The following is an 11,338-nucleotide window of genomic DNA, read 5'->3' on the forward strand; positions in this document are numbered from 1 at the left end:
AGATTGAGGCTTAGAAAATATTTGTCAAGATACTTTTTTGTTGTAACTGAGGAATTTGAAATGAAAAATTTTTGCAACTTTATATTTATTTTGAGATGTAGTATACTGATTAGGATGTTATTCTCAGAGAAAGGAAAACTTAATTTCAAATTCTACTTATAGAAGTCAGTACGTCTACATTCAGATCTTATATATGCCAGACATTTTGAGAACTGAGAAGACAAAGACTTAAAATGAGGAAACAAAGGCTTAAAAATTATAAAACTCCCAAATACATAATAGCTGGATAACCCTGAGGCAAATCATGTAATTCCTTAATATTCTTAGTAACTCCTTTAAGACAATTAAATTATAGATACATCATCTATCCCTATCTCACAATTTATTTCTTATCTTATAAACTAGCCATAGGTTTCTTTCCTATTCATTTTTTTAAAATTAAATTTTATTTTTTCCAATGAAAATTTGACTTCTTTTTTTCTCATCTTCCCTTCCCCCACCCAAATGAGAATCAAGAATCAAGAAATGTAATCAAGCAAAGCAAATGATTGATTGGCCACGGCTAAAAGAATATTTCTCAGTCTTTACTGAATCTATTACTTCTATTAGGAAATGAGTAGCATATTGAATCTAGGTCATTTAGAATAATGATTGGTCATTACATTAATCAGAGTCCCTATTATTTTCAAAGTTTAATAGTCTTTGCTATGTTTTCATTATTGCATTCATTGTTCACCTTGTTCTGATACCAGATATCAGTTGATGTAAGTCTTCCCAGGTTTCTCTGAAATCATCCTCCCTATTATTATTTAGAACAAAACAATTTTCATATACTTATTCACCCATTTTTAAAATTGTTGTCCATTCCCTCAGTTTCCAATTCTATGCTACTGCGCATTTGCTAGAGCTAATTTGTATCCACATACATACATATAAACATACCGAGAGAGAGAGAGAGAGAGAGAGAGAGAGAGAGAGAGAGAGACACAGACAGAAACAGAAACAGAGAGAGAGGAGATCTCTTTGGGGATATCGATTTAGAAACAGTGCCAGGAAAAAAATATGCACACTTTAATAGGTATTTTGGGAATAATTCCCAGTGACTTTCCAGAGTGTCTGGATCAATTCACAGACTCACTGATATTGCATTAACATTCCTGTTTTCCCATAACTCCTCTGTAGTTTTTCATTTTCCTTTTTTGATCAGTTTTGTCAATCTAGCAGATGGGAAGTAGAATCTTTAAGTTCTATTTATTTGGATTTATCAATTATGGATTTATCTATTACGCATTTACAGCATTATTTCATGTGCCTATGATTTCTTACATTTGTCCTCTTAGATCTGTTTGTTCATACACTTTGAGAAATGTTTCTTATTTTTAAAAAAATTGAATTGATTCCCTTGATATCTTCTATATGAAACTTCATTTATCAGAGAAATTTATAAATTTATGTTCCCCATTTATCTATATTTCTTTTAATTTTAGCTGCATTGTTTTTGTTTGTGTAAAAAACTTTAAAGTTTTATGGAATCAAAATTGAATGTTTTATCTTTTATGATCCTCTTGAACTTTGGTTTAGTCAAACTTTTCTCCTGCCTGTAGATCTGTAACTTCAGAGCCATATGTAACTTCAGTATTTCTCTAATTTGCTTAAGATATCATTTTCTATTTTTAAGCTATGTATCTATTTTGAGTTTAGGTACATGAGAATGTACATGCTAGATCTATACCTAATTTCTTACAGACACTTTTCAGGTTTCCCAACAGTTGGGATTAGTTTGTTTTTATTGTTGTTAATGTTAAATGTTGAGTATCTGGCCTTAAAAAAAAAGCCAGATCTCTTAGCTGAGATCTTTGGATTTATCTAAATCTAAGCTATCATGCTCATTTGCTTCTATATGTTGTATGCCTTATCTGTTCTACTGTTCCTTTCCTTTATTTCATAATAACCAAATAGTTTTGAAAATTCCTTCTAATCAAGCCATTCTCCAATTGATAAATGGGCAAAGGATATGAACAGATAATTCTCAGCTGAAGAAATTGAAACTATTTCTAGCCATATGAAAAGATGCTCCAAGTCATTATTAATCAGAGAAATGCACATTAAGACAACTCTGAGACATCACTACACACCTGTCAGATTGGCTAAAATGACCAGGAAAGATAATGCAGAATGTTGGAGGGGATGTGGGAAAACAGAGACACTGATGCATTGTTGTTGGAGTTGTGAATACATCCAGCCATTCTGGAGAACAATTTGGAACTATGCTCAAAAAGTTATCAAACAGTGCATACTCTTTGATCCAGCAGTGTTTCTACTGGGCTTATACCCCAAAGAGATATTAAAGAAGGGAAAGGATCCTGTATGTACAAGAATGTTTGTGGCAGCCCTCTTTGTAGTGTCCAGAAATTGGAAACTGATTGGATGCCCATCAATTGAAGAATGGCTGAATAAATTGTGGTATATGAATATTATGGAATACTATTGTTCTGTAAGAAATGATCAGCAGGATGACTTCAGAAAGGTGTAGAAAGATTTTGCATGGACTGATGCTGAGTGAAATGAGTAGGGCCAGGAGATCATTATATACTTTAACAACAATACTATATGATGATCAATTCTGATGGACCTGGCCATCTTCAGCAATGAGATGAACTAAATCAGTTCCAATGGAGCAGGAATGAATTGAACCAGCTACACTCAGCGAAAGAACTCTGGGAGATGACTAAGAACCACTACATAGAATTCCCAATACCTCTATTTTTGTCTGCTTGCATTTTAGATTTCCTTCACTGGCTAATTATATACTATTTCAAAGTCTAATTCTTTTTGTACAGCAAAATAACTGTTTGGACATTTATACTTATTTTGTATTTAATTTATACTTTAACATATTTAACATGTATTGGTCAACCTGCCATTTGGGGGAGGGGGTGGGAGGAAGGAGGGGAAAAATTGGAACAAAAGGTTTGGCAATTGTCAATGCTATAAAATTACCCATGCATATAACTTCTAAATAAAAAGCTATTAAAAAAAGAAAATTACTTCTATTATGTGAATCACAACATACTTTTTTCATCTTTTTAGTTTGTTTGCTATTTTGTTTTTGCTTCTCATTTTTTCTGTTTTGATCTGATTTTTCTTGTGTAGCAGGATAAATGTTGAAATATGTATAGAAGAATTATACACGTTTAATTTTTTTTGGATTACTTGATATGTAGGGGAGGGGTAGGTGAAGGAAGGGAGAAAAATTAGGAACACAAGGTTTTGTAAGGGTGAACATTGAAAACTATCTTGGAATATATTTTGAAAATAAAAAGCTATAATTTAAAAAAATGAAAATTACTTCTTTAAAGTATAGTTTGAGGACCAGAAATGTTAGGCTAAATTATAATAATAATTCCTTTAATATTCTTGAGCTTTTGTTCATCTAGATGAATTTTGTTATTCATATTCTAGTTCTACAAAGCAATTTTTTTTTGTATATCAGAAACTCAGAGAGGTTCAGAGGAGCAATAGTCCAATACCAGGAAACATAGAGTTCACAACAACAATAACCACAACAACAACAACCACAACAAAGCAAGACAGCTTTATTTAAGGAAGATACAAATTCAAGGTCAGTCTGGAAAAATGATGAAAACAGGGTCTTCTGAATCTCCAGGTAGAATTGGAAACTCAGAAAGAATGAGGAATTCCCTTCCCCAAACCAATTAAGTCCAATATGATAGTTTTAGGGTTTTTATCTGTTTCTAAGCAAAATCAGGTATTAGAGACGAGGATTAAGGAGCTCCTGGATCTAGAAATGACATTGATTTATGTGAATGGGGGGAAGAAAGACCCATAGGAAGTTAGAATGTAGTTGATATTCAAATTCCTTATGGTTGAAAAAAGAGGCTTTGGGCTGTTACAGCTAGTGTTACTTTGATAGGGTGACTCATTTTCTCTGACAGAGATTTTTGAGCTTCCCTAAGGTTTTTTTTTTTCATTTAGTAGGTCATAGAAGTGACTGTATTGCTTATAGATGAGTAGAAGTATAATTTATTTCCTAAAGATCCAAGTCATAGTTTATTGAGAGGTGTTATTGAACTTGCCTTTAGGTACAAGAATTATCTTTAAGTGCCCAGTGAAATAAGTATGTCTTTGAAAAATAAAAAGTGTGAAGCATTTCCTCTTTAATCTTTTTTAAAAATTTAAGATCCCTGTCTTTTCTGTGCTTTTATACGATGTAATCTGTAACAGACACAAAGAACATTTATTCATTTTAAAGTCATACCTATTAAAGAATATCAGTATTGGAAAGCAGCACAGGTGCTCTAAAGTCTAACGTATATACTTTTCATAGAAATTCCCTTACAGCTACCTGACAATTGACAACTCTTTGTCAGAAGAGCTAGTATGAGAAAGACTCTCAGCCTCATGAGGTATCCCCAAACTAAACATGAATATGTTTTCCTTTATACTGACCTTACTTTTTGCATCTTTCATTCATGTTTCCTACTTCAGCATATTGGAAGCCAAGTAGAGTGAGTCTTTCTCTTCCACATGACAGATTTTCAGATACTTAAAAGCTATGAACATATATATCTTTCATCTTTTCCTGACTAAATATACTTAATTCCATTAGCCATTCCTCATGTGACATGGTTTCCAGTTCCTCTCTCTTGGACAGCCTTATCAATTTCCTTGGTAAAACATGGTGCTTAGGAGACACTACTCTCAATGTGGTCTGATGAGAGCAGAATAAAATGGAACTTTATATACTTCCATCATCCTGATGGATGCTTCTCCTGATATACTATAAGATTACCTTTGCTTTTCATATTATATAGTAGAATTATATTGATTTTACAATTATCTGACACTCTTGCCTCTTTCTCTCATTAGTATTATTTCATTTATCTTGTACTTGTGGAGTACACATATAAATATATATCTATATATATGTATTTGTAATTCAGATGGAAGGTTTTACATTTATCTCTTTAAATTTCATCTTGTTAGATGTAATTTATTGTTCTAGCCCTTCCAGATATTTTTACATTTTGATTCTGCTTTCCAAATTGTGATACACACACATACACACCAATTTCAGCTTTGTATCTGTCATCTCCAAATCTGATATTCATGGCATGTATGTCATTCAAAATATGCTACAATTCAGTGCCATAAATATATTTTGAGGACATTCCACTAAAGTTTTACTATTCCTAACCCTCCCAAATTGATCTCAACCCTTTAATGACTACTCTTTAGGACTGATTGTTCAACTAGTTCTGAATACATCTAATATAATTCATTACTTTCGTTCCTTTATGTTAGGGATACCATTAATGACTTTGTCAAATACCTGTTGTAACCATTATAAAAATTCTCCTAATCTAAGAGTGCAGTAACCCTTCGAAAAAAGAATTGAGTTTAATTATGTATCTTTTCTCGATAAATCCATGTTGTCAACAACTTTTTTATAGTTAAAACTTAAGAATGAGAAATATAAATAAATCTTCATGGAAGTTGTCTCAAAAGACCAAGAAAAATATCTGTTTGAAACTATATAAATGTACCTCTATAAATGCATTATATCTAATATGAAGCAATAGGTTTAAGAAGGTTTTACTGAGATTAAGAAAAAGCCAGAATAGAAGGATGAATATACATTGATCTCCTGACAAAATCCTCAATGTTTTTGAATTAATATTTAGCTATTGCTGTTTTGTATTGCTAAATGATTGAATCATTATAATATTTTAAAAGATTAGCTTACCATTTATATATGTATTTCAGTAGGTTCAAATGCATGTTGAAGTTGTTTGTACAATAAGTACATGGAAATTTGCTCCAGAAATCACTCTGCTATTTAATGACAAGTAATTATCTACATCACTTCCCCAGTTATATACATCTCTTTCTTGCCCTTCAGCTTTGTGTACAGCCCACCCATTGATACTCACATTTATTCTTCGCAGTATCCAGCTGTTATTTATACCAAGAAGAAACATCTCTTTAATTTAAATAACTAAACTTAGGGCAGACTTTATTAGTACTTATGTATGTAGAAATATAATTTTAATTTTTCAGTTTTGGGGAAAGGGACACTATATTTTTGGATCACTGAATTATAAGTTTAGAATTATCAGGGATCTTAAAGACCATCATTTTGTTTTACAAGTGAAGAAACTGAGGACCAGAGAGGATAAGTGACTTTCCCAGTATCAAAGACACTGAATTTAGGTCCTTTGAATGCAAATTTAACCCTTTTTCCACTGCTACTAATAAAAAATTAACTAATATTATCCTTTATTAAATAAGGGAACTAAAGATCAGAGAAGAGAAAGAAATTGCTCAAACTCATGTAGTAATTAATAGAGAAGTAGCATTCAAATTTAAGTCATTTGTCCTGAAATTTAAAACACTTTCAACTGCACTATTTTTAAAATGGCTTTATTGCTTTCAAGAAAATTTCTTATCTGCTCTATCTAGTGATTTTCTACTCATTTTCAGTGATATTAAATTCCATTATAATTGTGATACTTCAGCAGTTCAAAGATCTGTGATTTAATTGTTGGGGTGGTGTGGGGGGGAAGTGGAGTTATCTCCAGAGATGCAGATTAGAACCCTTCTGTCCCCTTGGTAGAGGATTATCATGTGTTTCATTTGTTAAAAAATAAACACTTTATGACCAATCTTTTGATCATTAACTTCTCTGAAATTAAGCTGTTTCTCAAATAACTGGCACTGAGTTAATTGCTAGATTTCAGCTCAACTATGAGATCCTTCAAAAACCCAGGGTCACTACTATACCAATATGTAGAATCATAGAATGACTTTACTAGAAGAATATACCATAACTACTGCTATATTTAAATGATATTTTACTCTGTACATTTGTTTTAATTCATATGACTTATTAGCTTTGCTAATAAGTTAAACCTCTTCAGCATTAATAATTATCATTAAACCATTAATGAATGGCTTTTTTGTTTTTTATATTTATCCATAAGAGCATTTTAATATTTTTAAATTTTCTGTTGTCCAGCCTATCTTTGTCATAAAAAAATTGCATGAGATGTCATCAAACCCTTTACTAAAATCTAGGCAAAGTCTATTTTCATCGTTTCCTTGAAATACTAGTTTTTTAACAAAATTAAAAAAGAAAATACATTTAGTCTGATATAATCTGTTTTTTTCTTTAGATTATTGTTCTTTTAAAAATGTTTACTTGTGACTTCTTTATAATATGTTCTAGAATTTACTAGGTATCGATATTAAACAGTGATTTATAGTTTTCAAATTCTCTTAGGCGCCTTTCTTGAAATTTGGGAAAAAATTGCTCTTCTCCAGTCCTAAAACACATCTCTTGCTTCCCATGAGCGTTTAAGTATCACTAATGATGAGTTAATATCAGTATGTAATCAATATTTCATTTCCCATTAATAGAGTTTATCTGGACCAGTTGTTAGATTTCCAAAAATGAAGATCACATCTCATCATTCAAACAAAACTGTTCTCTCCAAAGTTGTCAGTGATTTCTTAATTGCCACATCTAATGGCTATTTTGAATCCCTCATATTTCTTGACTTCTCTGCAGCTTTTGACAATGTTGATCATCCTCTTATCCTTGACATTTTGTTTGCTCTCGGGTTCTGTAATTCTGCTTTATCTTGGTTCCCTCCCCTCCTATCTAACTGCTTCTTCTTAATCTCTTTTGCTGAATGTTCATACAAATCATAACTGGGTTTCTGTCCTAAGCATTTTCCCCTCAGTACTAGTTTACTTGGTGATATCAGCTTCCATGATTTAAATTATTATCTCAGTACATATGATTTTCAGATCTACTTATCCATCTCTAACCCTGATGACCTTTAGATTCTCATTTTCAGCTGTCTGTAGAAATTTTAACTTAGAAGTTCCACAGACATCTGAACTTATCAAAAACTGAACACAGTTTTTGCCATAAACTCTTCCCCCTTTTCTGACATTAGTAGAATTTTTGAAGGTCTTTCTCTCTCTCTCTTCCCTTCTATGTCTCTGTCTCTGTCTCTCTCTTTCTCTGATTTTCAGACTTATTACTCCTCACTTCCCCTCCTCCATTATTTTGAGATCTACTGACTCTGAGATCATTGTATGGAATGTTGAACAAGATACTCCTCCACATTCACATGACTTGAATATTCTTTCAGCTAAAGTATTATCTTCAAGAAGCCTTTCTAATGTTAGAGTTTTATTTTAATTACTTTCAATTTATCCTTCAGACATCCTGACTGCATGTAGTTTTCATGCACTTGATTAGAATGTGAGTTCCTTGAGAGAGGGACTTTTTTTTCTTTTTTGGTCTTTCTTTGTATCCCTAGTAGCTGGTACATAGTAGACACTCAATAAATGCCTATTTACTGACTTGTTTGTGCCTTTTTATGCTATGCTGATCTTGTCCATGTACTCCCACAAGTATACTTAGTGTTCTAGATGCCTTTTTCATTTTCACCAGACACTGCAGGAGTATCAGTGCCCAATAGGACCAAATCATTTTTCTTCTTACATTTCTCTAATATTCCTTTTATTCATACTCTTTCAGTTCCTTATTGATTCTATTTTACATCCTGTTCATAATTATCATGTGAGTCTCCAATGTACAGAATTCTCATTTTTAATTCTTTCAAGATTGTTGTATTTTGCCATCATTTTATAACACTGGTAGAAAGTTGATATTAAAGAGATGGGTTTATTTTCAGGGGGGAAACAAATCATTGAATTAGCTTTACAATTCCCTGCAGGGAACCTAGTCTACTCTCTTCTAACTCATTGTCCATTTGCCCTAGATACCCATACTGACGTACAATCTTTGTAGATTTTCCATCTAACTTCATGTCATAATCTTGGTAATTGACACTTCATTTTAAAAATCATTTCAACATTGATTAGTCAGACCAAACTCTTTAATGTATGTGAGGAAGAGAAGGATATCAAAGTTAAAGGGGAAAAAAAGCTCAGATTTTATTAAAACTGACACAAAGTTGTCTGCAAAAACTTCAACAATTAATGAACTATGTGCTACTTTCTGACATATATGAAATCTTTTTTTACATGGTTTTTCTCTCCCCTCTCCCCTTTCTTTTTCAGTTTAATGCTAGACAAATATGTTCTCTTCCTTCATTAGGTGAATTCTATTTCTAGTTAGAATAATAACTTTATTCTATTTTAGGTCAAAGTTTAGAAATCCATATTCTAACTATTTATTTCCTAGATAAGATTTTCTCTTTTCTTCTTTTGTCTTCAGTAGAGGGTGGTTATTGTTTGCTTGTTTGTTTTTTATTCTGCAGTTTCTTCTTCAATACTTTGCACTCATTTACAAAGTGTTCTCTTTTCTTTTTATTAGGATCATGTGTGCCCTCATGAATCCTTAGAAATAGGTAATGATTTTCTGTTTTTCCAAGTGCAGTCAGGTTCTCTTATGTTTTAGATAGATGCCCTGGAAAGACAATAGTCCTTTCTATTCTTAACAGATCAATAAGCCTCAGTATCCTTATAGCCTTCCTGTTACAAATGACTACTTGCTCTTCTCTCTCTGTCTTTTTCTCTGTCTCTGTCTTTGTCTCTGTCCCTGTCTCTGTCTCTCTTTTATACTAGTTTTATACTCATTTATACTACTCTTATCTCAGGGCACTGGTAGATAGACTTTATTGTTCTTTGGAGAACAAGTAGTTCCTTTTTCCATAGCATACCTCCCTTCTTTTTAGGAAGAATCATACTTTTCTTTTTGGCTCTAAGTATCCAGTTATTCTTTTTGTTCCCTTCCTCCTTAGTGTGATATTCTTCCATTCTCCATTCTTCTAACACTTCTGATTTCTCCACTTGAAATTATTTGTTAAAGTGTTTTCCCAATTTTTTCCCTTCTACATTAAAAACCCTTCCACTACGTGGCCCTCTTCAACAATGAGATGAACCAAACCAGCTCCAATAGAACAGTAATGAACTGAAACAGCTACACGCAGTGAAAGAACCACTACATAGAATTCCCAATCCCTTTATCTTTGTCCGCCTGCACATTTGATTTCCTTCACAGGCTAAGTGTACACTATTTCAAAGTCTGATTCTTTTTGTACAGCAAAATAACTGTTTGGACATGTATACATATATTATATTTAACTTATACTTCAACATATTTAGCATGTATTGGTCAATCGGCCTTCCGGGGTAAAGGGTGGGGGGAAGGAGGGGAAAAGTTGGAACAAAAGGTCTTGCAATTGTCAATGCTGAAAAATTACCCATGCATATATCTTATAAATAAAAAGCTATAATAAAAAAATAAAAAAAAAAACCTTTCACTTTTTTATAAGAACAATTTTTTTTGTCTGATAATCTAGAGAATGAAAAAGAATGCACGGAAGCCATTCACTTTTTTTTCCTCAGAGGAGAGCACGACTTTCTAAATGTAGACAGTCTTGCAAGTAGTGAGGTCCCATATGTTCTGAGGCCCAAATGTAATAAGGATTGATTGTTGCTTATATGTAACATGGGGATCTCACTGTGAATCATAAGGAAGCAGAACAGATATCTCTAGTCTCTTCTCCTAGGGAGACTTTAATTCCTGACAGGAGGAGAATTGGGAAGTTGGGATCAGAGGTCACTCTGCTATCCTCAAAGAGACTGGATACTAGGCTGAAATTATGTTTATCTGTTTCTTTAAATATTATTCGTCTAGGGAATGTGATTAGACTCAACCTATTTTTTGATGTTTTGATATGAGGGGGAGGAGAATCAGGAGCTATATATTCAAGGTTTGGTCCCTTTCTTCCCACCCACTCCCCTCAAATTATTTATTTATTTTTAACATTAATTTAAAAATTTTGAGTCTTGAATTATCTTCCTGTTTCCTACCACTCTTTGTTATTGAAAAGACAAAAAATGTGTATACATATAAAATCATGCAAAATATATTTCCATATTAGCCATTCTGCAAAAAGCAAGAAAAATAAATTAAAATAAAATGTGCTTCAATCTCTACTTAGAGTCCATCAATTCTTTTTTTCTGAAGCTAGATAGCAATATTAGATAGATATTGATTATTTTTGATAATCAATATGAATAAGGAGATAGTAAAACTGTAAGTATATAGTTGTTCCTCATGTATTTAATTGATCTGGCCCCAGATCAACTATGTCCAGCAATATTGAAATAATGATAAAGAGCATTAAACAAAAATAAATAATAATGTCCAAATAAAAATGTTCAACACTATGCCATTGTCCTAAAGCCTTAATTTTAAGGGTGCTGTGGCTCAGTAAAAAGAATCTACTCTTGGTGAAAGAATGTAGGTGAATCATAAGTATTTGATCGT

This window comes from Antechinus flavipes, chromosome 5, assembly GCF_016432865.1.
Source record: "Antechinus flavipes isolate AdamAnt ecotype Samford, QLD, Australia chromosome 5, AdamAnt_v2, whole genome shotgun sequence".
Taxonomy (NCBI): Eukaryota; Metazoa; Chordata; class Mammalia; order Dasyuromorphia; family Dasyuridae; genus Antechinus; species Antechinus flavipes.